Consider the following 27338-nt stretch of genomic DNA (forward strand, 5'->3'; position numbering starts at 1 on the left):
AACAGAGGTCTTTTTCAATTCAGCGAACATTGGGTTGTTTAGGGCCGGTAATTTATTTCCCAGTTTCATGAGCTGGCCTAATGTGTGATTTATTTAGGAATGTAAGTTATTTGTGCGTCCTATTGCTTCTTTCACCCTACCACGCAGCGGGCTTCTTTACATAGTCCCCGTGTTTTGAATGTTTCTCTCGCACAGCGTTTCAGCACCGTGGACAGGGGCACCGCTGTCCATGGTCCTGAAACACCCAAATACCAAAAATGTTCACGCCAGAACTCAGCAAAATTCAATTGAGCCTCGCGTACTGAATTCACATAACGGTTCTTAAACGCGCTGCGATATCTCAGTCTGAGTCACAACATAGAATCATGTCCATAAATCTGCAGACAACATAATCCCGAAGTGAATAGATGTTAATCTCGGGTCAGTCAGAGCGCTGTGAACTGCAAGTGAGAAGGATGTGGCTTAAAGACCCACTTGATTGAATATGTAATGCAGGATGTCACTCTTAGACCGGCACAAGGAGAATTTTGCTAGGTGGGAGACGCTTTCTTATAAATTAATTCATCAACCTAAGTCCTTTCCCACCTCTCAGCTGGATCTAAAATCAAGTAGTTAATGGGGCTTCTCCGCAGTGTCTTAACCAACTGGTGTCAAACAGTTAAATGAACACACAGGTTGGTTTATTGCTGTGTAGGGGACCTTGCTGTGCTCCAGTTCATAAATGTAACAGGTACACTATTGGCTGTAAAATATTGACCATCTGGATGAAAGTATATATGTGTGGCAAGTTGTTTTCTGTAAATTTGTGGGGGGCGGGGGTGATTTTGGAAGCAGGACACAAAATTGATGAAATAATTGTTTGGTTGTTAAGCTCTTCCACAGATCCCCGCTGAGCCCTAACATTTCTCTTTATTTGGACAGCGTTGGGGCGGGTCAACTCACATAGTGCTGAATATGACGAATGATAACAAATGAATGAATTTGAGACAACCGCTGGGTTGTGATATCCGTTGTCAAAGATAGTAGAATTGTAGTTGTGTCTATCTTTTGCTGTCTTTCTCTCCCTCTCTGTATCCCGCTCACTCTCGTTAAATATAGTCAATATATTAATGAAATAACCTGTCAAAGTGGGTAAACAGCAATTCTAAAGTACCGCGGGCGTTCGCATTAAATTAGTGGCGTGGAAACTTTCAAATGGTCTTCTGCAAGCCTGCATTTGAGATAAATGACGTTTAATTATAATTCAGTATTGCTATTGGGGGTAAAGAAATTCAGTGTTTTTTTTAAGAGTTAAGGTAACACGAGGAAAATGACATACTTGTTCTTGAAGAAATCTCCTTTTCGGGATTAAGTTCAGTGGCTTCTTATTAACCGTTTGTTGCATACAAATACAGGATGTTTTGCATTGCTGACAATATGGGAAGGATAGATTGCAAATGTTCCCGACTTGTAGCCCAAGCCAAAGAGAATAGAGAGGGAGAGAGAGAGAGAGAAATGTGGCCAGAAGTTTGTTTGAAAGTGAAGATCACTTGGTCGGATTTATTCTTGTGGTAAATGCGGAGTGATTAATTCGCGTATAAGGAGATTGAAAATTATTTTTACTGCTTCAAAGGTCACACCATTCAGTTTTACTCCTTGACTCAGACAAACTTGCAAAAACAAGGCTTGCAGAATGTTGGAAATTCAGACAACTTGAGCTACAAATACAGAGAGAAATTCATTAGGGACATACTGCGTGAATTTGGGGTGGGGGGGGGGGGTTAAAATTGAAGTGAATGGTGAACTGTTGAAAACATTGATTCCGAAATTAGACCAGCAGAAAATATAAGCGCGAGGCATGGACTTGGAAATACAAGAATATAAGGGAAAGCTAAGGAGAGTGAGAACTGTGTCGGTTTCAAATATAGAGGGTCGCGGATGGAGTTCGGAAGGGAGTGTAGGCGCAAGACTGCACGCAGATTGCTATTGGAAGGATGACTGAGAGGTAGGGTGAGAGGGAGATGACAACTCCAGAGTGACACCGAGAAAGTCCCGGGGGAGAAAAAAGAAATAGACTTCGAGAAACTCGAGAAAAGGACCTTGGAGCCGCAGAGTAAGGTCGTGAGCGCGAATGAAAAGGGCATTTTTGTTCTAGACAAAGGCAGCCTGGTAGTACCCACCAATAGATGGCATCGGAGCCATTCACCGGTCCCTCTTCTAGCAACCTGCTAAAATTCTGCACCTGGTTCCAGCGGATCGAAACGTACTAAACAGAAAAATGAGATGAGATTGTTGCAACAAAACAGTGGGAGGGAAGAGTAACGCACTCCTCACAGCATGGGGGCGTCTGAAAATAACTTAACTGACAAAAATGGGCAATTTCGACCAAACACTGAGCGATTAAGGTGGAGTGGCCTCTCAAAACGGTCGAGGCCTCAGCTCCCAGGAGAATTCAGAAACTCTCTCAGCTTTCGAGAGTAGAGCACAAATGAGGCGCCAAGTTCCCCAACTGGTAAGTCCCTTTCCCGTTTGACCCCTGCCAGAACAAATCTAGAATGAATTTTAATTGCCATGGGTATTTCAGAGCCCATATTGTCAACAGGCCGGAACCTACTGTGCAAAGCGACAGCTTTATATGTAAGACCATAAAACATAAGGGCAGCAGGAGGCCATTTGACCCAGAGAGTCTGCCCCAAGATTCAATGACATCATGGCTGATCTGATCATCCTCAACTCCACGTTCCTGCCTTTTCACGTATTATGAGATTAGATTACTTACAGTGTAGAAACAGGCCCTTCAGCCCAACAAGTCCACACCGATCCTCCGGAGCAACCCACCCAGACCCATTCCCCTTCACCTAACACAATGGCCAATTGAGCAGGGCCAATTCATCTAACCTGCACATTTTTGGACTGTGGGAGGAAACCGGAGCACTTGGAGGAAACCCACACAGACACGGGGAGAATGTGCAAACTCCACACAGACCGTTGCCTGAGGCGGAAATTGAACCCGGGTCTCTGGCGCTGTGAGGCAGCAGAGCTAACATCCCTGTCGCTATATACACATAAATTACAAAATCCAGACGGGACAGCTGTAACTTTTGCAGTTTCAGTTCTTAAAGTTCATACTTGTAGTTAGTATTGGCATGTTTTTTGCAACTGAAGTTAAATGTACTCAGTATTCAAAAAATAAAGATTGTTCTAAAGGCCAGGCTGGACATTAAGTATAACATCTCATTGTGCATCGCGCTGTGAGGTGCAAAGATTGCAGGTTGCAATAAGACCTATTTAAACTGTTAAACGACGAGCTGCAAGCGTCTTTCAGAAAGGCTAACCCGATCCTGCTCCACATCCTCGCCAATGGCCAACTGCCTCCAAACAGAATAGAAGCGCAGGGAAAGTTGATTAGGCAACTCCACTGGCGCCTGCATTTGTCCCCTCCTCCCGCAGTCAAATGATTTCCCCCTTCCCCGCCAGCTGGACCATAGGATCTGACAGATGGTTGGGTTCCGAACGCAGCCATCTGTTTGGGGAGGTTGGGAGTGAGAGCCGAGCAGCTGGCTTGCTCATCCCCCCCGGAGAATGGGGTGAGAGTCGTGGGCTCTGCAAAGTCTTATGTAATGATGAATAAAATAATCAAAATAAAAGACTCGAGCTGCTCTGATCTGACCGTCTCCTGGGGGAGGGGCAAGAGGTGATGAAGGTTGTAAACTACTTTCGATAAGATTAGCAATGAAGGGCTAACATCATGTTTAAATATACGGTACTACTCTAACCAGCGCCTCCCCTCCCCCGCTTTATTACTGTCCAACACGTTCCCGGCTCAAGTCAATCTCCCTCAGCAGTGGGGCTGTGTTGTGGCTTTTCCAACTAACAAGGACAAAGGCCCTGCTCCCCTTCCTTAAAATCCCACTTTTTATTTTGCTTGACTATTAGAAGGACTGAGGTGGAAGCTTTTAATTTGTCAAATGGCATTTCCGATGAAAGCCATGCAGCGGGCCATTTCAGTCCTTCACTTACATTAGCTGCTCGGAGTCAAAAAAACACCCCCCTAACCGCGGGAGATTGCATCCCTCAACTGATCAAGATTGTAACTTCAGAATCCTCCCAGGCCTGGGATGAACACATTAAAGGCCTCTCCCTAAGGAACGCAATTTCTGCTTATTTAACCATCAAGACTCAATGAATTGGATTTCTGTTGTGGTTAACAGCTCAGCCTCGAATGCTTTGGAAGTGAGTTATCAGGTTTAGCGCCAATTCCTCTCACGTCTTCTGCTCTTCTCCTTCATCCAGCGAAGATGACCCGCGGCTCTCTTAACCAGCAGCAGGAGAGGGAGTGGGGAATAGGAGTTTGGATATTTGAGGGAGAGAGAGAGGAGATAGGAGGTTGGAGAAGTGAGGAAGAGGGGATAGGAAGTTTGACAAGTGAAGGAGAGGAGGTTAGAGAAGTCAGGGAGGGGGAGAGGAGGTTGTGGAAGTGAGGGAGGGAGAGAGGAGGATGGGGGAGTGAGGAAGAAGGAGAGGAAATCGGGGAAGTGAGGGAGAGGGAAAGGAGGTTGGGAAGTGAGGGAGAGGGAGAGGAGGTTGAGGAAGTGAGGGAGGGAGAGAGGATGATGGGGGAGAGAGGGAGAGGAGGTTGGGGGATTTAGATAGTTGGTGAGGAGATGAGAGATTGAGAGGAGATGGGGTCAGGTGGTGGTTTTTGATTTTGTTTGTCCTGTACCCTGTCATGTTCCAGTTGAATGTTGATATTATTAGTGATATGGGAAAAGAAAACCTCTTACACTCCTATACAGTAAAATGAAATAGAACATTCTGTGCATGTGAAAGATTAATAATTCACTCTGTACCTTACATTTGGTTTGTTCAATGATGCTCTTTTCCATCAAAAGTTTGCCTCTGTCAAAGGTTCCTGAAATGATAATGATCTTGAAGTATTTAAGAACGTAAGGATTTCTAGAACTGGAGCAGGAGAAGGGCATTCTGTCTTCGAGTCTCTCACTGAAATATGATCAGCGCCAATCAGCCACCTCCACTTAAATTTGATTTTAAATAGCGGATCCTTGCAGTACCCAACACATATGTATCTTGCATTACTAAATGGGATGCATGTTGTACATTGGTCTAAAGTATAAAGTTAAAAATCACACAAAACCAGGTTATTGTCCAACAGGTTTATTTGGAACCACTAGCTTTCCGAGCGCCACTCCTTCATCAGGTGGTTCATAAACCCGATGAAGGAGCAGTGCTCCGAAAGCTAGTGGCTTACAAATAAACCTGTTGGACTATAACCTGGTGTTGTGTGATTTTTAATTTTGTACACCCCAGTCCAACACCAGCATCGCCAAATTATGGTCTAAAGTACAAACTGTTACCACTAAGTCCAAAACTCAGAGGTTCATATTCCTCTTCAGAGGTTCAATTTCAGTACAGAACATTGCATGGTCTGAATTTGAGAAATGCTTGTATTCAGAAGGACTTGGAGGTACTTGTACATGAGTCAGTGAAAATTAACATACAGGTAGAGCAAACAATTAGGAAAGCAAATGACATTTTAGTTTGCTACAAATGGATGGAGTATGAGAGCAACAAAGTCTTAGTACAATTATATACGAGCTGGAATACTGTACATTTCTGGTAGAGTTAAAGAGTCAGACAATCAGAGAGTCATACAGCACAGAAACAGACCCTTTGGTCCAACTTGTTCATGCCAACTAAGTTTCCTAAACTGAACTAGTCCCATTTGCTTGCATTTGGCCCATATCCCTCTAAATCTTTCCTATTTGTGTACCTGTCCAAATATCTTTTAAATATTTTAACTGCAACTTCACCTACCACTTCCTCTGGCAGTTTATTCCACATACGAACCACCCTCTGTGTGAAAAAGTTGCCTCTCAGATCCCCTTCAATTCCCTCTCCCTTCACCGTAAAAATATGTCCTCTGGTTTGGAATTCTCCTACCCTAGGGAAAAGACTTTTGCTAGTCACCTTATCTAGGCCCCTCATGCTTTTATAAACATCCATCAGGTCACCCCTCAACTTCCAATGTGCCAGTTTAGTTTTAAAAATGTATACTTATGCTTGCAGAGAGTGCAGCCAAAGTTTACTGTTCTGATGAAGCGTCGTTGGACCTGAAACGTTATTTCTGATTTATCTTCATGGACGCTGCCAGATCTGCTGAGATTTTCCAGCAACTTCTGTTTTGTTTCTGATTTACAGTGTTTGTAGTTCTTTCAGTTTTTATTTACTCAACTGATGCCTGGGATTAGACAATTGTTTAGTTGGAGAGATTGATTGCATCAGCCATAAACTTTAGAAGGTTGGGAGATGCTGTCAATGAACATATGAAATTCTTGAGGGACTTAAGAATTAGATTCCAGGAGGGTGTTCCTGTTGCCTTGTGAGTCTAGATCACAGTCTCTGAATATGGGGTGAGAAGTGGAGAAATGTAGTCACTCAAAGGATTACAAATCTTTGGTATTCACTACTGGAGACAGCTATAGGGCATACTTAAGGGACAGCAAAGGACTTTTAGGTTGCAAAGGGAATGAATTGATATGATGATTGTGTCAGCAGGTGAAGTTAAAGAAAAAAGGAATGCATATTTATATAATGTTGTTCACAATTACCAGATGCCTCCAAGTGATTTACAGCCAATGATGTAATTATAAAGTGTAGCCACTATAGCCTTGTCTGAAACAGAGCACACAATTTGCCCACAGCAAAATCCAAAAAATTAACAATATGATAATGACCAGATAATGAGTTCAATTGGAACACCATCTTTTTGAATAGTGAAAATGACCTACTTATTCTAAAACCTCACTCTGCCATCTTTCAGCGAATCTTTATTCCTTGCTGATACATAACCACCAATCCCACAAACTTTAATTTTGTGCAATAACCTCAATAAGCTGCACAAATTAATATTTTTAATCCAAATATACTACATCCACTGGTTCCTCCTTATCTACACCAGTAGGTACAACCACAATAACATATTTATCAAATGCCATGTTCCTCTCATAAGTCAATGTTAACTATGCCTGATCATATTTTCTATGTGCCTTGTTATCAAATTGCTAATAATAGCATTAATAAATTTCCCACTAAAACTGGCTCGCCTATCCTTTACTATTTGTTCCCTCCCTCCTTTCTAAGTTTGCTACTTTCCAATCTGAAAGACTAAGTTTGAATCCAGGAGAAGGAGATGGCTAATGCAGCATGCATTAAATAGCTTCTAAATTGGCTGCATATTGAAATCCTGATGCGATGAACAAACTTATAAACTTCTTTATTTTATACAATTAAGCTGTATTAACAAAGAATTCACTTTTAAATTGTGCTTCGGGCACCTTTTTGTACAGTGGTAGTGTACCTTCCTCTGAGTCAGAAGACTTGCTCTGTGTAATAATACTTTGGACAGGTTGAATTTTAAACAAAGTGCTTTCTGTGTCTTCAGGAAGTTGCAAAATATTCAAAGCCAAAAAATTGTTTTCTCTTCTTTTTTGGAAAGTGGTGCGATTATTGTAAGTAGCATCAGCAACTGGTTTATGAATGGTAAGGCATGAAAGGTCAGTTTAGTTATTAGTTAACTTGATTTTGGAGAAATTGATTAAGAGATAGTATTGTCAGGCATACAAGAAATCTCTGTTCCCTTCTTCAAAACGTAGCATTGTTTCTTTTGTCTCTACTCATGAGAAGATGAAATACATGCCCATTGAATTATCCAGAAGAAAGTATCTTCAAGAACACAACACTCCATCAGTATTGCACTGAATTATGACAAATCTGACTCAGAATACTAGGCAAAGCTTACATATTGTACCCAATTTACAAATACTAGCCCATGGTAGTATCAAGGATGCATGAACTGGAGAAGTTACTTTGTCCCAGCAGCTTTAACCATCACTTTCTTTGAGGCCCATCATTCTTACTCGAAACTTTTGTCATGAAAGTATAGTTCAGGCCACCCAGTTCAATGTTTAGTTGATGGAGCTTGGATAACAATGGCAGCCTGTAAGGTGTGCAGTAATTGAAATTAAACACATTTTTTTCATAAATATAAGAACAGGTCAGAAATAAATTAGATTCTACCTATAACATTTTGATTTGGTAGTATTGTAGGGAATCCATAATTAACTGAGGCTGCAATATTTACGACAACTGGCTTATTTTGCACATAAATTGAGACAGAAACAACGCTTTCTGCAATCTGCATTATTAAACACTCTTTGTTTTATTTTAGCATCCTGTTTCTGTAGCCTTTGAACATTTAGGATGCCTTAAGTTTGCAGGACTCAGTTTGAGACAGATGCCCATTTAGAGCCAGTGAGACTTCTTGCTTGTGTTTAAGATTGAGTTTCAAAAAATTCGCTGAACAAGATATATTGAAGCAAGTCCATACTTGATTTACACCCACTTGATTGTTGCATTGTTGTAAATTGAACCCAGAGCTTAATTTCATTTATTAGTTTAAATCTGAACTTGTGATTCCCCTGAAACAAATTCACAGAAGGAAAGCGGGAGACAAGAAATGATAACCTGCTCAAGAAAGAATGATGACTCTGCACTCATTAAAGGAATCTTCTAAGTTGTTAATCAACTGATGCAAGGAATTTTGGGGAGAAAAAAGTAATAAATGCAAATCCAAGGAAAGGTCATTTAAAAGGTTATTATTCTGTTTGATCAAATATAGTTAGTTTGAAATGCTGGAATGAGTTTCTTTAGTTTCCTGTGAGTACATTATTTTGATTTAAGATTATCTTCCTGTTATATAATCAATACAGAGTACATTTTACTTTTGCTGTAAAACTCAAGTTTTCCATATTATATGTTAGCTAAATAGGCAATGGTAGCCTTAATGCACTTAAGGAGAGTAGTCCTAGATTCCTTACTATTCTAAGAATGATGATTCTGCACTTAAATCACATAATTAATCAGTTTCATAAGGGTGGTACATCCACATAGGAATGTGGTCAAAATGAACATTGCATTTGATTTGTTTATGACTAAATTACTAAAAGCAACTTTTAAGGTAACTTTAAGATGTGGTATCCATGAAATTTTGCATTTTCACAAAGCAGTTTCAACTTAGGGAGAGATGATGGAGGAGTTATCATTACTGGACTAGTAATCCCAAGCCCCTGGCTAAATCTCTGAAGATGTGGGTTTGATCCCACCACAGCAAATGATGAAGCTTGAAAAATATAGGAGCAGAGTCAGGCCATTCGTCCCCTTGAGATGATTCTATCATTTTGATCATTCCTGATCATCTGTTTCAACACCATATTCCTGTGTTATCCTAAATTTTTCTTGATCTTACTAGGAACGTGAAATTTATCAATCTCTAACTTGATCTTACTTAATGACTGAGCATCTGACCTCCTCCAGAATACAGAATTCCAAAGTTTCACCACCTTCTGAGTGAAGACATTCCTCTCATTTCAATTCTGAAACCTTGTCTTTTATTCTGAGTTATTGCCCGTTCAGAACACCACAGCTAAGGGAAACATCTTCTCAGCTTATGCCTTGCTTATCCTTTTTAGCATTCCACTGAATACACTTCCAACCATCTCAAACTCTCCCCGAAGGAGAATATCACCCATGCTAGGAATTAGTATGCTGCAATGTCTCGATGACAAGTATATCTTTCCTTTGGCAAGGGAATCAGAACTGCAGCCAATACTCTATCAAACCAATCGTCTATACTATTGAAGTAAGATATATTTACTCTTCTACTCAAATCCTCCTGCAAGAAAGGCTAAATTGTTACTTGCCTACCAAATAGTTTGCTGTGCCCCTACGCTGACTTATAAACATGGACACCCAGATCTGTTTAGACATCAACATATTCCAATCTCACCATTCAAGAAATGCTCTGCACTCCCCCATTCTTCCTACCTAGGCAGATAATCTTACACATACTCATATTGTATTTCATCTGCCATATTCTTTCCTATTCACTGAGCCTGACTAAATCAACATGAAGGTTCTCTCTAGCCTCCTCATGGCTCATACTCCCACCACATTTTGTATACTCTGCAGACTTGGAAATGTTGCATTCGGCACCCGCATCCAAATAATTGAGAAAGGTTGTGAAAAGCCAGGGCCCAAGTTCTGACCCTTATAGTAGGCCATTGATCACAATCTGCCAACTTGAGAATAACCCATAATGGGTTATTATCAAAGGAATTGGTCTGTGTCATGCGCTCTCTAACCAATCATTAACCCATTTTAGTGTGTGTGCACTTTAATTGTCAAAAGCCTTCTGAAAATCCAAACAAACCACATTCACCAGTTCTCCCTTAAAGATTCTGTGAGTAACATCCTCAGAAAACATGATCTCTCCTTTTATAAAGCTATCTTGACTCAGCCTGGCCAGACAATTTTAAAAAAATCCAGTAATCACATCCTTCACAGTGGATTCTCGTGTTTTCCTTACCATTGACATCAGGCTAACATCACCCTTGATATCCTTCCCTGATGAACCATTCTTCCCACCAGTATCCAAAGTGGAAAAACACTTAGTCAGTGAGAAGAATATTATGTCTTGCAATTGCTTGATCCAGCTAGACTGCCTAGCAGTTACCTGTTCCCTCTCTGTCTGCATGACCACTTTGTTAAACGTGCTATGCTGATAGATCTCAGCTTCACAGATGCTCTGCAGTGATTGTAACCTCTGATGAGGTCCAAAACCCAAGCCTGCAGTTTTTGAATCTGGAGACACGTCTTGCAGATATGATTCTCTCAGCCAGACGAAAAGCCGTAACTCCCCTCATGACACAGGCCAATTCCATTCACTAAGAGTGTCTCAGTAGCAGAACTATTTACTCAACTGACCAAGTCCTAAAGAACATGAGACTTGCTAGCCTGTGTCTACAGCAAGTGGTGAGGAAACCAGTAAGAGGGAAAACCCACTTGAACTCATCCTCAGCAATTTAGCTGCAATGGGTGCATTGGTCTGAGATATTATTGGTAGGAGTGACCACCAAACAGTTTTGTGGAGGTTAGATCCTGTCTTCAGGATGTTTTACCACCATACTAAATGGGACAGCGTTCAAACAGATTCTGAAACAGATATCGGGCACCCATGACGTGTGGTGCACCACAGCAGCAGCAGCAGAATTGTATTGAACTACAGTCTGCAATCTCATTGCCCAGCATATCTCCCACTCAACCAATTTAAAGTATAGGAGGGCAAAGCAGGAACAGCAACCGGCAAACCATAAAAATGAGATGTCAAACTTTCGAAGCTGCAAGGCAGTACGGCGCACGACAAAAAGCGAAAGTCACATGCCATAAATAAAAATAAGTGATCCCACAGGCAACAGGTTAGAAGTGAACCCTACAGTGCTGCTACATCCAGTCACAGTCCATTAAATAACTATTAAGAGGAAGAGACTCCATAAATATCCCTATTGACAATGATAGGGAGCCCAGCACATTATCTCATCATTGTGACTCCTGGCAGGGGTTACCTCGACCATCCTAGACATGTTGTGAGCGGAAACAGAGTTTATTTATACTTTCAATGTGCAAGCAAAAAATGTATGAATGTTAGTGCTTATGTTGCTCTCTCCTGCCAGTGAGAATAGCATTCAGTGAGTGTAAACCAGCTACTAACATTTGTACATTGATAGCACTGCTGTCAATCATTAATCAGAGGCTGTAGATTTTTCTACAACTATAGAATCACAGAATTGATGCAATGTAGAAGGAGGCCATTCAGCCCATCATGTGAAACATGGTGTAAACTTTGCAATTAGGACACAATCTCTGAAAATTATAGTGTCTCATTTTTTAATCATCTTTAGTAACAAATAGACATCAGTAGTACCAAATATTTTGATACTGATTAGTCCATTACGTCTGATATGTCTGTTAATTTCTACATAAATACACTTAACAAATGAACCATGTCAGTGCTACACTTTTATTTCCATTTTAATTTGAAAGTTTGTTAGCAATATTGCCCAGGTTGGAGGATTTGAGCTGTGGGAGAAGCTGAATTGGCTGGGGCTGTTTTCCCTGGAGCATCGGAGGCGGAGGGGTGCCATTACAGAGGTTTATAAAATCATGAGAGACATAGTCAAGGTATTTTCCCTGGGATGGAGGAGTCCAGAACTAGAGGGCCTAGGTTTAAGGTGAGAAGGGAAAGGTATAAAAGGGACCTAAGGAGCAACTTTTTCACACAGAGGGTGGTGCATGTGTGGAATGAGCTGCCTGAGGAAGTGGTGGAGGCTGATACAATTATAGCATTTAAAAGGCATCTGGATGGGTACATGAATAGGAAGGGTTGAGATGGATATGGTCTAAGTGCTGGCAAATGGGACTAAATTAGGTTAGGATATCTGGTCAGCATGGATGAATTGAACTGAAGAGTCTGTTATTGTGCTGCACATCTCTATCACTCGATGACTCTAATTGGCCAGATTGGAGCATAGGGTTGGTATTAGTCAGTAAAATAATCTGTGTTTGTGATGAAAATAATGTTGGTCATTTTCCAAGCTTCCCAGGTGCACCAGAGAAACTGTGCAGCTCTCTTGTACACAGAGGGACATAAGGACGCGAGAAGGCCATTTAATAGATGTTTGAGCCCTTTTTGCCATTCAGTTAAATAAGTGATAATCTCCATCTGAACCTCATCCTCATTCTAGAACCAAATTGCCTATTCAATGCTGAACAAGAATATATTAATTTTAATTTGGAAATTATTTTTACTTAACATAACAGTTATTTTAGGAAGGAGAGTTCCAGGCTTTCCTGACCAAGATGGCTACTGATTGGGAGCCAGTGGAGCCTGGTCAGACCACAGGAAAAAAACTGTAATGTATATCTTTTTAGCTTTATTTCTTATTTTCTTAACTTATGCTATGTCTCTTTGTAATGTTGTGCATTTTTGTTTGCATCTAGGTTCTTTGTCCACTTCTCCTTTCGTAACTTGACTACACATGATAATAAACCTAATTCTAATTTATTCAGGGATTGCTCCAGACACAGGAAGTGAATTGGAACAGGAGACAGATCCACAGAATCCCTATAGTGTGAAAGCAAGCCACTCAGCCCACACCGTTCCTCCACAGAGCATCTCACTCAGACCCATTCCTATCCCCCCAACCATATCCCTACTTGTCCCATGGCTAACCCACCTAGCCTACACATCCCTTGACACTATGTGCAATTTATCATGGCCATGCCACCTAACCTGATCATCTTTGGATTGTAATAGGAAACTGGAGTACCTGGAGGAAGGCACGGGAGAACGCACAAGCTCCGCACAGATAGTTGCCCAGGCCAGAATTGAACCCAGGTCCATGGCACAGAGAGGCAGCAGCACTAACCACTGAGCCATCATGCCACACCACCTAGTTGCTCAGACTTTTTATTTAATTGACTGCAATGATCTCAGAGACTATACAAAAACTCTTCCACCCTCTGCAGTCAGCAATGTAAGCAAGTGTTTTCCTATCCAACCCTTGTAATGATATTCAAACTATTGTAACAGAATTCTTTTAGTAGAACCTACTGATCACACCCAGGGTTCTGACCACATATTGATTTCCATTAACAATTAATATTGATTTGGAGTAGAATGTTAAAAGTGTGTTTACAAAGGTTTAGTGGCAGCTCTTTTTATCGCTTCTTAGTTTAATTGAAGCTTATGCTCAGGTTATAGTTTAGCTTTTGTGCATGGCAGTGCAGTGCTGTTCTGATCAGATGCAATTTAAGAGGAGAAATCAGTTAATGAAAGGTCAGTATATTCAAACTGGAGCAGTGTTTGAAATTTAAAACAGTAGCCAAACGTGGCCCATACAAGCTCACTTGACCATCACTTGTAAGCTTATTTTCCACCCTAATTTCCAGCTCTATCATTGGGAGTTGGATAAAGGGACAAAACAGATAATTCTGAGTGTGTTGCAACCTCCTTCCTAAGATATTAACCTGAAGGTTTGTCTTGTTTGCAACAAAGGCTGAGTTCAACAAATTTGTTCTGTTAAAGATATTTTATGACAAAGAAGATTTTAAGGAGGGAAAGGGTAGGCCCAAGTTTAAGACGACAGCTATCTTCACTGCCATCCTGAGCTAGAGTCCAGGTAACTTGTCAGCAGTCCTTGGTTGAGTCAAGGGAGACTGCCTTCAGTGAGGGAGTCCAGATACAGTAAGCCAAGGGCAGGTGCTGATATCAGTTAGTGTCATAATCAGACGGGCACTTTGGGTGGTCAAAGTTAAGAATCCTATCCTCTTTGGGGTGAGGAGCTGAATGTTGAGCTAAAAACCAAAAATGTGCAATGAAACATGTCATGCGCTTTCTGGCTCCATCTCGCATGGTGGCATTTAATTGGGAAATCCCAGCTTTCTGCCCTGTCCAAAACCCTTGAAGCTCCAGCTGTTCTGGCCCAATTGTGCGCTGTTTCCTCCTGGATTGAGAGATTGTGAGAGCTTGGGTGGGATGAAAATGGGTGGCAGAGCAGTAGATGGTGGTGCAGGTGGAGGAAAGACAGTGAGGTGTCTTGAGTCAATGAATGGGCAGCACAGAGGGCATGCAGAATTGGTGTTGTTGTGGTGGGTGAGAGTGAGTGAAGCTAGATGCTACAGGCAACAGTGACAGTGTTAGGGCATGATCCTTGGTGGACAGTGCATCCACTAGCAGAGACAGAGTGAGTATGAGATAGCAAAGAGAAGAGGATGGCTCTCAAAGTGCAGTAGTGGAGAAGCTCATTGACCTATGCTGCTGAGCATTTCTCCTGACAGTTGAGACAACACTGATCCAGGTGCCAACCTCAGGCCAAGCTGGCAAGGTCTGGCATTGTGACCTCCAATGCCAGTCCTGTGTGAAGAGGACAGCATTCCTGTGCATCACTGCAGCTACCTGGACCTTCAGGTCTCTGTCTATGCCTGCTCTTTTGACAATCAAACTCATTAATCCAAATCCTTTATTCATTCTCCAGCACTCTGCATTTCTTTCTCATTCAACTATTTATCCAGTTTCATGTTGAAGGCTATGGTTAAATCTATAGTCACTTTTGAATAAAAAAATCCAAAGAACTGCGGATGCTGGAAATCAGAAGTGAAAACAAAAATTACTGGAGACACTTATCAGGTCTGGTAGTATCTGTAGAGAGAAAATAGAGTTAACATTTCAGTTCCAGTGACCCTTCTTCAGAACTGAAGATTCCCAGGAATTTCTATTTTTGATTCACTTTTGTATCACTTTAGCGTGCTCCATTTGATATAGTTACATAGAATGCATCACACAGAATATGATGCTATCTCATACTCACTCTGTCTCTGCTAGTGGATGCACTGTCCACCAAGGATCATGCCCTAACACTGTCATAACACATTTGTATGTCTCACATGGATAATTACTTACAAGAACTGTAAGTTGGGAAGCCAACTTTAAGAGCTGTGCCCGAAATTGGTAGAGGAGCATTGTCTATTGAACAACAAATCAGTGCCCATAGGTATCCTCAGTCACACCTTCTTAAAGATTCTCTGCAATTATTGTAGTTTTGTTTTTATTTTTGTTCATGGGATGTGGGTGTCACTGGTTAAGCCAACATTTGATGACCATTCCATAACTGCCCTTGAGAAGGTTTTGGTGAGCTGCCTTTATAAGCTTCATATGGATAGGTATACCTGCAGTGTTGCTAGGAAATATGTTCCTAGATTTTGATCGTGCGACAGTGAAGGAACGGTGATATATTTCCAAATCAGGATGGCATCTGGCTTGAAGGGGAACTTACAGGTGGTGGTGTCCCCTTGCTATCCTTGTCCTTCTGTGTGGTAGCAGTCACAGCTGGGAAAGTGCTGTCAAAGGAGCCTTGGTGAGTTGCCACAATGTATCTGAGGGGTAGACACTACACACTCTGCACTGCATTGTTAGTGAAGGGTATGAACATTGAATGTGGTGGATCACTTGCAAATCAGATGAGTTTTGTTTCATGAATGTGTTATTCCTGAGTGTTATTGGAGCAACTGGACAGTGCTCGATCACACTCCTGATTTATGCCTTGTAGATGGTGGTTGGACAGTGGGGAGACAGCAAATGAGTTACTTACTTGAGAAAATGTCTCAACATGTAGTTCAAATAGAATTTGCATAAATCTCAAAAAGATTGTTAGTCATAGTCATAGACTCATAGACTCCCCACAGTTTGGAAACAGGCCATTTGACCCAACAAGTTCACACCAACCATCTGAAGAGGATCTCACCCAGACCCATTCCCCTATCCTATTACTCTACATTTCCCCTGACTAATGCATCTAGCCTACACACTCCTGAATAGTATGGACAATTTAGCATGGCCAATTCACCGAACCTGCACATTTTCGGACTGTGGGAGGAAACCAGAGCACCTGGAGGAAACCTATGCAGACATGGGGTAATAAGGTATGCCTTATTTGAAGTACATTAATATTTTTGCAAAGAAAACAGGGAAAAATATGTGAAAATCTTAGGATTCTTACTCTTACATCAACAACCAGCATTTTTGGACGTGATTCTTAGTTTTAAACAAGGTAGCAGTCAATCTCCCACTAGTTACTAGCTATCTATTTTAATTAATATTTCCCTTAATTGTACCACTGCAATCCCTGCTTCATCTGGGACCCAGGACCTGCTGTGGAATATGGACATTACTCAATTTTGAGATTTCTTTCTTGATCTGTGATGGAAATTATTTTTTGTCTTAGTCTCTCAATTTCAATTAGGGTTTGTTTAACAAAGAAAACCTCCTCCTATCAATCATGGAAAAGGTATTACAGTACCTAACTTTGAAAAACAGCATCAGCTCCAATTTGGCATGAAATTCATCAAATATGAGCAGTTGACAATAACATGATTAACCTCACAAGGACCTTTTATGGAATAATTATCTTGACTGTTATTCTGAGAGACTAGTCTTAACAGCAGATGTGGGTATTTCTACCATTCTTCCTATTCACAAATACGAAGTTGGTAACCACAGCAGTTCCAGTTGTTTTTGGGATTTAGACGTTCATGAATTTCAAGCTATTGGGGTTAGTGAAAGTGAGGTGAAAAGAAGTTTGTGTGGAGGATAAATACCAAAACAGGCCAATTTCCGTGCAGCAATTGCTATATATTTCTATCTATCAGGCATGGAATTTATCCTCAGTCTGTCCCATATGCTCATATGACTGTGACTTCATAATAGTGCACAGACTCATTCAGATCCATTTATTTATTGTAGTGAAGAGGGCCATTTGGACCACTGAGTCCATGTGAAGCAATTGATTCTGTTGTCTCTTTGCTGCTTAATCCCAAGACCTTGTTATGGTTGTTTTCTTCAGCTGCCTATCTAATTTCCTTTGAAATCATTCATTGTTTACACTTACAGCACTTGCATGGTCAGTGATTTCCAGTTGTTGCTACCCTTTCTGTAAAGTTCTTCTTTACTTCTATTGTCCAGAATCTGAAATCTGTACGCCATAGTCCCAATGTTATCAGCTGATGGGAAGGGATTTTCCTTGTACAACTTCTTGAAGCCTGTAATGATCTGCTATTAAGTTTCCCTTCAAACTCTTTTGCTTTAAGAAAAACTGCCCCAGACGTTCAGAGATAACGTTCATCTAAAATCCCCCATCGTTGCAACCATTCTGATTAATCTCCTTTGCCTCCTTTGAGGTCATTTTGTAGTGTGTGGTAATCAGACTTACATGCAGTATCCTAGTTGGCGTATAACCACAGCTTTATAAGGGTTCATCATAACTCCCTGCTTTTGTACTCAATGCCTCTATTTATGAAGGCAAAGGCAATTGCTTTACTAACCATGACCTTCAAAAGTTTGGTAACCTCTTTATATTTTTGCCATTAAGTTGTTGTTGCCTCTCCCATCCTTTCTGTCCTCTGCATTGAATTCCATCTGCTAGATTTCTGTCTATTCAACTAATTTCTCTACATCCTATTGCAGCTGACTTTCACTGTTTAAAACTTCTCCAAGTTTAGTATCATGGGAAAATTGTGAAATCTGACTCTGCATTCCAATGGTTTTTATCTAGAAATAAAGGCCATTGTCCGATCGCTGACCCTTGGGGAACACCACAACCACTGTCTTCCAGCACTTGATGCTTTCTGTGTTTAAGCCATTCCTTGTTAAACAACTGGACACTGACCTCCTACTTCATAAAACTGAATTTTGCTAACAAGACAAAAAGACACACTGGGTCGCGGCACAGGTTCTGAGTCTCCCCACTGAGGAGGACGGTCAGTCGCTGGTGTGCATCCACACCCAGGTGGTGACTTTCATCTTCAGACCTTGCAGTGATACCTTTATGTTGAGCCTCCTCCCCAGTGGTGCGCTCTGGCGATGTATTTTTTCCACCAGTTGTGTAACCTCAACTACAGCATACAGCTCCTATTTATTGACTGTGATGGCTTGGAGGTCACTCTCAGGACGCTGCCTGTCTTTTACCAGGACCTGATCACTATCTGGAATATGGTCGTATCGCGTCATGCCTACCTTCAGGCAGGAGTAGCAGCTGTTGTAAGGCAGCTGTTGCTCAGGAATCTGCACTTCTGTACTTGTGGGTTTGAGTGGCTGTCAGAGGAGACGGCTGTGGTGACGAGGGTGATCAGGGTCAGGGATGTGCTGAGTGGCAGGAGCCTGGGCTGGACCCTGCCGCAGAACCAGGGCAGCAGTAAATGTCTGCGCCCACCCCTGCCTGGGCTGGGTTTCACATTGGCCCCAAGGATCTCTACTTCCTGCGGGAGCCTGTGCTCCAAGCCTGAGCCGCCTCCGGAGTTTTTTTTTTGTCCCCTTCAGGACGTAAAATGGCAGGTCATTTATCGACTGTTGCTGCACACCGTCCACCTCTTCTCCCTCATCCACCGCCTGGACATGCCTTGGCATGCCCATTCGCCACCGGGCAGTGGGGATCTCCAGTAGAGGGCTCCCTTTCTCTCGCGGATCTGGGGTGGAGGGTGCTGCATTTGTCAGTCCTCTGCAACCACAGATTGTGGTGGTTCAGGGACTCCCAGCCCAACAGTTTGTCCTGTGGTGCTGTGGAGTCCATGGACCATGTATATATTGGGTGTGGGCATTTGCACTCTCTTTTTGGTTTCCTGAAAGATCTTCTTTTATGCTTTTGGTTGCACTTCAGCCTCACGTTCTTGATTTTTTGGCACCGGGTGTGAAGGGGGGAGGGCAGGTCAGAGGATCTTCTCGTGGGTCTGCTCCTGTACCTGGCCAGGATGGCCTTAAACAGGTCCAGGCAATGGGCCATGGCCCGCTTCTGTGGATATGTTCGGGCCCGGATGTCCCTGGAGAAGGAGGACGCAGTGTCCACTAACACCCTCAAGGCTTTCAGGGAGAGGTGGGCAATATGGGTTGTGGAGTGTTTTATTTTCCCCTCCGATTCTGTTTTGATTTAACCCCTGCCCTCCCCCTCACTTTTTTGATCACTTAGGCATTGCCCTGTGCTGAGAAGGGCACTGCCTGTCATGGCCACTCAGGTGTTTCTTCCTGGTGGTGGAATATGAATAAAGGTTTCTGCACTTGTTTATTTTCACTGTGTCCTACACCTGCACACACACGACAAGGGTGCTGGGGAAAATAAATACTACTGCTGTGCTGAGGGGGTTTTAAGTTAAACACAAAACAAAAAAAAAACGAGGGGCATTCAGAATCTCCTCAGTTCAGGCAAAAAAATGGAATATGGGGATGTTGCCATGTGTAGACGGCTTGAATTATGAAGAAAGGCTGGATAGGCTGGGACTATTCTCACTGGTGTGTAGGAGGTTGAGGGGCAACCTGATAAAAGTCTATACAACAAACTTGTAGAATAGATAGGGTTAACAGTAATTGTCTTTTCCTTAGGATGGGGGAAGGTGGGGTTTCAAAACTAGGGGGTACATTTTTAAGGCGAGAGGAGAGACATTTTAAAAAGACATGAGAGTCTACCTTTTTACACAGACAGTGGTTCACGTGTGGAATGAACTTACTGAGGAAGTAGTGGATGTCTGTGCTTAGTGTTGGTGGTACTGTCTGTCTGATGACCTGCTGGATTCTTCCGTAAGTCCGTTGTCTTTCAGGGTGGATTCCAGTGCTGCTAGGAAGTCCTTTTTGTCCACATCACTGTGGTTGAAGTTTATCCCTCGTACTAGGACAGTTTTTTTCATGTCTGAGAGTCGTCTTCTGACAAGTTCTTTATCCAAGTCTTTGAATTGTCCATGTTATTGACTAGAAACTCAACTGGACTACCCTTATCAATGGCTACAAAAGCAGGTCAAAGGCTGGGAATCCTGCAGTGAAGAACTCACCTTCTGACTCCCTAAGGCCTATCCACCATTTTCAAACCATAATTGGGAGTGTAATGGAATACTCCCCACTTGCCCGGATGAATGGAGCTCCAACAACACTTATCCAGGACAAAGCAGCTCCCTTGACTTGAACCACATCTGCAAACATTCATTCTCTCCACCACAAATGCTCAGTAGCAGCAGTGTGTACCATCTAAAAGATACGCTGCAGAAATTCACCAAGGCTCCTTAGACAGTACCTTCCAAACTCATGTCCTCTGTCATTTGGAAGAACAAGATCAGCTGAGACATGGAAATAACAACTCATGCAAATTCCCTCAGAGACACCCACCATCCTGACTTGGAAATATATTTCTGTTCTTTTAGTATCGCTGGGCCAGAATCCTGGAACACCCCTGCTAATGGCATTATGGATCTACCTAAACTAAATGGAATGTTGTGATCCAAGAAAGCAGCTCAGACCTTCACCTCGGGATGCACAATAAATGATGGAACAGCTTGCAATGCCCACTTCCCAATGAATAAAATAAACTTCTTTTAACATTATCATATAATACAATATGATGTCTATGTATTTAATGATGACTCTTTCCAAAGGTTGGGCACCATCTTTCAGGAGACTTCTTCCTGCATTTGAGCATGCACACAGCTCTATTTTAGGAAAAAGAATATTTGTCGATTAAGCTCATTCTTCTAAATCTATGATCCTTACAATTTAGCATAGGTTCGCTCCATTTGAACTTTGTGGTTGGAGGTAGATTGGTGCTGGTTGCATTTCAGTTGCCACTAGCAGTTAGAAATGGTCACCAATATTGCAGAGGCGTACTTGAAGTTTCTGGTTGGTCTTTCTGGTTGTTGAAATGTGATTGTTTTTCAAATGAGCACATCTTAAGCACATGTGACTTTGAACATTAAAGTGAATTACAAACTTTATTGGAGAATTGAGCGTGATGGAAATTGAGGTATCTCAACCACAAGCTTAATTTATGAAGGGCCACAACAAGGAAAAGCCAATAGATCAAAAGATTTTTATGAAGAAAACTTGAAAAGAGATTCAACCTGTGAAATTTAATTTAATTGCAGGGATTAGTGAACACATGGTGCAACAATTATTCACAAAATCAAGACACAATTGTGATAATTATTCACAAATTTCATCATCTTGTTTAAATGTTGGATCTTTTCCATAATCTAGCTGCTTGTTTTGTGCAGGTCCGTTATGATCTCCTCCTCTCCTCACCCCGAGGTGTGGAAATGGTGTGTGAACCACGCTGTGGATATGGGAGACAAAGAATTACCCATGTTGGTGTTGAGGATTAAGCCTACAGTCGTCTCATAAAATGCACCACTGTGAGAGTAATAAAGTAAAGCAGTCACTGTCACACAACTGTGTGGATTTATATTATTCAGCTTGACTGATGGAAGTGGCATCTTCGCAATGCTCCCATTGTTCATAAACAGCCGGGTATAACCCATAATTGACCTATCACAAGCTGAACTCTCTAACTGGTCTGCATATTGTTGGGAGTTAAATGAATGAGTTGGGTGGGAAGGTGAAGAAGCTCAGTACTGATGAGCTCAAGAAGAAAGGGACGTGGAGGTTAAGGGTTCCCTTGATTACCAGGTTGAACTTGCAGCTCACTGAGCAAAGCTATGCTGCCTTCTGTATCCCCACGGATTCTAAATGTGCACCGAAAGTCCAAGTATCTGAAATGGGAGGAGAATTTGTCTTTTAATCAGAGAATTACTTTGGGGAAGTCAATTCTGACATTGGAGGCAGCATTCTGGGATGCAGAAGGGCACTAATAGACAGGGTGAACACAGGAGGCATGTTCCCAATAACCAGGGAATCCAGAACCAAGGCTCACAATATAAAGGTACAGGGTAAACCATTTAAGACCGGGACAATGAGCAATTGCTCCACTCAGAGAATGGTAAGCCTGTGGGTTGCTATGTCACCAAAAGCGGTTGGGGCCAGAATGTTGAATGTTTTCGAGAAGGAGTTAGATATAGTTCTTATGGTAAATAGATCAAAGGACTCAGGGAGTAAATGGGGTAACGCCCATTGAATTAAATGATCAGCCATGATCTTATTGAATAGTGGAGAGGGCTCAAAGGGCCGAATGGCCTAGTCCTCCTATTTTCTATGTTACTGTCTGAGCAGGCAGGCTCTACTTGTGAGCAATGTGAAACCCTTCAAGAGTTAATTGCTTGAAGTAGACACTTTCGCAGAATAGGTCGAAGTTATTTGTAATCATAGCACCCTGTATGTGAAATGCATCCAAATGAGTAGGCTGCAAAGCTTGTCACACACAATCCTGACCATGTCATTGGCCTTTGCAGATGGCAAATCGTTATCTCTGTGAAGCAGAAGTAATCACAGACAATCTTAAAATTGGCACTTGGGGGGTACTGGGTACAATTTACAAAGACAATACAAGGCTATACAAGGACACAAAGCTGATTTCCTCTCCCTTTCAATTGCAAATTTTCACCTACATGCTCTTCAATGCAATGCTGCCTTTCTTGGGCAGTGAGGGGATGGGAGATGAAAGGGGGTGTGGGGAACGGGCAATCATATAGCATTACCATCAATTATATTTGAGCAGCATGGCTTGTACTGCATTGAGAGGCTATTGATGATAGGGGCGGATGGTGGATTGGTGGTAGCTTCTGGAGGAGCATTGGATGGAGAACAGCAGGCTACTCCGGGTCTAGTGGTGAGGTGGCTTACAGCAGCCCAGCATGGTGGTCTTAGTCTGACATGGCAGAAATGGCGGTCTTGGTCCAAAATGATGGTTTCGTTCCAGGATGACAGTCTCATTGTAGAATGGTGGTCTTGGTCTGGATTTGCAGTCTCGTTCCTGATTGGTGCTCTTGTCCAGAATGCCAGTCTCAGTCCAGCTGCATCTTCAGGGTATTCCATCATTCCTTAATAGGTTTACCCTGAACCCAGGAGCTGTCAGCTGAACTGTAATGAACTTGTCTTAATTTTACTTTTTGTCATTATTATGTGTGCTTCTGTCAACAATATAGGCACCGTGGTGTGGGAACTTATAAAACCTTTCACTGTATTTTTCATGCAGAAGTGTACATGACAATATATTTCTATTCTATTCTATTCTATTTCATTCTATTCTGTTCTATATGTTCCCTATTTCAAAGGTTCATTTAGAGGCATTCCTTGTTGAAGTTCTCCATCTCCTATTGTATGGGGGACTAAGCTAAACCATCATGTGTAAGTGAAGTGAGCGCTGGCTTCACAGTGCCAAGGGTCTGTTATATATCTGACATTTCCCCACACACCATCATTGAATGAATCAATTGGCAAACTATGATGAATGGATTCCAGCCACAGCAGGGGTTACCATCACAGTGCAGTGAAGACGAAGAAAGAAAGAAGAGGGAACAGATGTGTCAGCAAACTGAGGACCAGCAGCACCCTCCACTGGCTGCCAACCAGGCTCCACATGAGGAGATTGCAGTTGGAGTTCTGCTCAGGATGCACAGGAGGCCCAGAGTCTATCATGATCAACGTCATTTTCTGCAGAGACACAGTGATCACTCATTCATGCAAATTTGTTGCTACTTGCAAGGCAAGTGGTTCCTATTTTGTCCCAGAAGCCAAACAACATTTTTGTTTCTTTTTCAATTGACTTTATTTTCCACAGCAAATTTGGCACATTTACTGAGGTTGGCCAGGAGGCCAGATCTGCCTCTATACTTGAATTCTGTGGCTGCACCAACACCAGTATTTTTGTCTGCATCAAAAGGAACAGGCCGTCTATAAGTGTCTCTGTCAGGTTCACTGCAAAGATGAGCTGCACGGTCTCACCCAGACCTTTAGCTCTTGGCCTGGATGGGTCTGGTGATGTAGACAAGCAGGAATAATCGAAGGAGAAGGTATCACTAGGTACTGAATGTCTTTGTTTATCAAGTGCCAGGAGAAGTATCACCAAGCAAATCGCTCCTTTATAACCACGGGATTTCATAAACTGCATGGCTTCCACTTCTCATTTTGTCCCCCAGTTCTGGATATTTTGCCATATGCACATCCTTCCTGGCCATCATTGCCCAGTCCTTGAAGAGGAGCTCATCAATATCAGTACTATTCTTCTTGGGCATCAACACTTATGCTTTAAGAGTGGGGCTGAAGCTTTTTATCATTTGCTGTTTCTTTGTTTCTGCTGTTGCTGAATAAAACTGAAAGCATTCAACTGTTTGAAGGCTTTCCAGTTCATGATAGCCCCATAAAGAACAATGAGAAGATGTTAGGCTACGTGGCGCTCTCTTACACAGGGTTTGAAGATGGCACAGTGTTAAGTATATTTTAGTTCTGAAATATCAATAGATTACAAATGCATATTTGTGTATTGTGATCTCCAAGATGGCAGTGGAGCAGGGTCGGGTACGTTTTGGCGCCGCCCTTTTGGTGCCGATCCTTTGGCCCCGCCGTTTTGGCTCTAAACTGTTTTGGCGCCAATTCAGAATAAAAAAAGTCTTGTTTGGTTAAAGAAGACAGGATGACTAATGACTTGATGTAATTTTCTCAACTAGCAAGAGTTGACAGTCAAAGCTGTAATGACCAGTTGTACATTCAAATCTCATTTTGTAATCATTTTCTCATTTAACAATTGTTAATAATCATTTACTGTCTTGATGATACGTAAGCCCTTCTGTCTTCACAATGGAAAGCTGTAATACAATTTTCTTTCTATTTTCTTGTAGAGCCCATACCAGAAATGGCTGAAAACATTCTAAGCAAGAGAGACAAACCAAAATTTTCACACAATAGTTATCTATATGTATTGGCGCCAAAACAGTTCAGCACTAAAGTAATGAACGCCAAAACAGTTTAGAGCCAAAACGGTGGGGCCAAATGATCGGCACCAAAAGGGCGGGGCCAAATAGTCCCATTCTGAGTGGAGCAGGACTCCTGAGCCAGAGCTCACCCGCTCCATCCATTTCTTTTATTTTTTTCTGTCTCTTTTCATGTTTTCCCCTTTTTCTTTTACCTTCGGTCCTTGGGGGCATCAGTGATGTCCAGGGCAAAAGTCAGCACAGACTCCAGCTTAAATGTGGACTTGAATGCCCAGCCTCAGTGTGGACTCGAACGCCCATCCTCAGTGTGGACTCGAACTCCCAGCCTCAGTGTGGACTCGAACGCCCAACATCAGCATGGACTCGAACTCCCGGCTTCAGTGTGGACTTGAATTCCCAGCCTCAGTGTGGACTCGAACTCCCTGCCTCAATGTGACTCGAACTCCCTGCCTCAATGTGACTCGAACTCCCGGCCTCAATGTGACTCGAACTCCCAGCGTCAGTGTAGATTCAAATTCCCGGTCTCAATGTGGACACAAACTCTGGGCCTCAGTATAGTCTCCAGACCTCAGTATGGCCTCAATGTGGATTCAAACTCCAGACCTCAACGCGGACTCAAACTCTTGGCCTCAGTGTGGACCCGTACTCCCAGCTCAGTGTGGACTGGAACGCCCGGCCTCAGTGTGGACTCGGACTCCCGGCTTCAGTGTGGACTTGAACGTCCAGCCTCAGTGTGGATTCGAATGCCTGGCCTCAGTGTGGACTCTAACCTCTAGCCTCGGTGTGGACTCGAACTCCCGGCCTCAGCATGGACTCAAACTCTGGGCCTCAGTGTGGACTCGAATGCCCAGCCTCAGTGTGAGCCTCGAACTGCCAGCCTCAGAGTGGACTCAACCTCCCGGCACTCCTGGCCTCAAAGTGAAGCCCTTCGTGGTCTGGGTTAAAAGGTCTGTTATTCTGAATTCTTATTTCTCTGTTCTTCTAATTTATTGCTGGACTTTTTACATTTTATTTTTCTAAGATTTTCCTGAAGAATTTGTACTTAAGAATCCGTACCTAGATGGCCCTGTAAACGTTTCACTGTACTCATGTGAGTACATGTGACAATAAAGTTAATTCTACTTCTTGTATTTGCAATGAAGTATCAGCCATGCTACCTTAGTGTCCTCAGAAGTCTTTCTTTTCGGTTCCCTTCTCACTACTTGTGCAATAAAAGGCAATTCCTGCCTCGCAGCTTTTGACCCAGTTTGTAGCTGGGCTAGTAAGGAAATTAGGATGAGTAGAGTGCCACAGGGGTCATGAAGTGAGTTTTGAAAAATAGTCTGAGAAATCTCACTAGGGCTCGCAGAGACAAACCCTCCACAAAATTCACCATAATTGACACTTAACTGACTGCTGCTAAAATTTGGGCCTGGGTGTTGATTGCAGGTTGAAATTTCTGTATCTCTCTCTCTCTCTCACACACACACACATGCACAACTTTCAGCTTCACTGAAGTCTGGCCTTGAGCACATAGCAGGGTTGGGACATCTGGTTTCAAGGTTGTTTTTGATCTCAAATAACTGGTCCAAGACGGGATCTTATGAGGACCTGAGTGATGTGGAATGAAACGTGGCCGAATTGTGTGGGTTAATTGCGTAAGGTCTTTCACGATATCGGGAGCAACTAGTTGCACTTTCCAATTAGACTCCAAGCATCAAGTTGAGGTTCTGTCAATTAATGGGGATTATTGCTCGTCGGCATTCTCATTTACTCTGAATCCCACCTCATTATTATGCAGTTTCCTACCATACCACAGGACAGGCACAGAATTCCTGACGTGGAAGTCTGAGCAGGTCCTAGTTACTCCAGTTCCTCTGCACCACCATCTTGGAATCCTGGTGTGAATGTCTTTGAACAATTTCCTGGGCAGGGGTTTTAAGCTCCCCACATCTGCGGAATATGGCATTTGATACCTGCTACCATCTCTGCGTCATTGTGGCACCTCTCCAATCCATTTACAGTCTGTTTCTGCACAACTTTAAGGCATACTGGCAACTCCACTGCAATGTCACTGGAAAGACAGTGTACAGAGGGACAGTAAGACAATTATGGATTGGACCAGGCTGCTCTCAGGGTTGCTCACTCACTCACTTCAAACTTACCTGGATGCCTAGATCATTCCCGCATTCCCTTTTTATCCTGTGCCCTCTCATGCAGAGTGTAAAGGCTCACAGCTAAAGTACATGTGGCCTCAGCACAACACGTGACCCCTC

The 27338-nt window shown here is 42.5% G+C and overlaps 1 pseudogene; it reads right to left on the reverse strand.

The window, feature by feature from the left end:
- Positions 1-23910: 23910 nt before the first annotated feature.
- On the reverse strand, positions 23911-27048 carry LOC132824538 (small ribosomal subunit protein eS10-like; annotated as a pseudogene).
- Between the last annotated feature and the right edge of the window lie 290 nt (positions 27049-27338).

The sequence above is a fragment of the Hemiscyllium ocellatum genome, chromosome 18 (genome assembly GCF_020745735.1).
Source record: "Hemiscyllium ocellatum isolate sHemOce1 chromosome 18, sHemOce1.pat.X.cur, whole genome shotgun sequence".
In the NCBI taxonomy this organism is placed as follows: Eukaryota; Metazoa; Chordata; class Chondrichthyes; order Orectolobiformes; family Hemiscylliidae; genus Hemiscyllium; species Hemiscyllium ocellatum.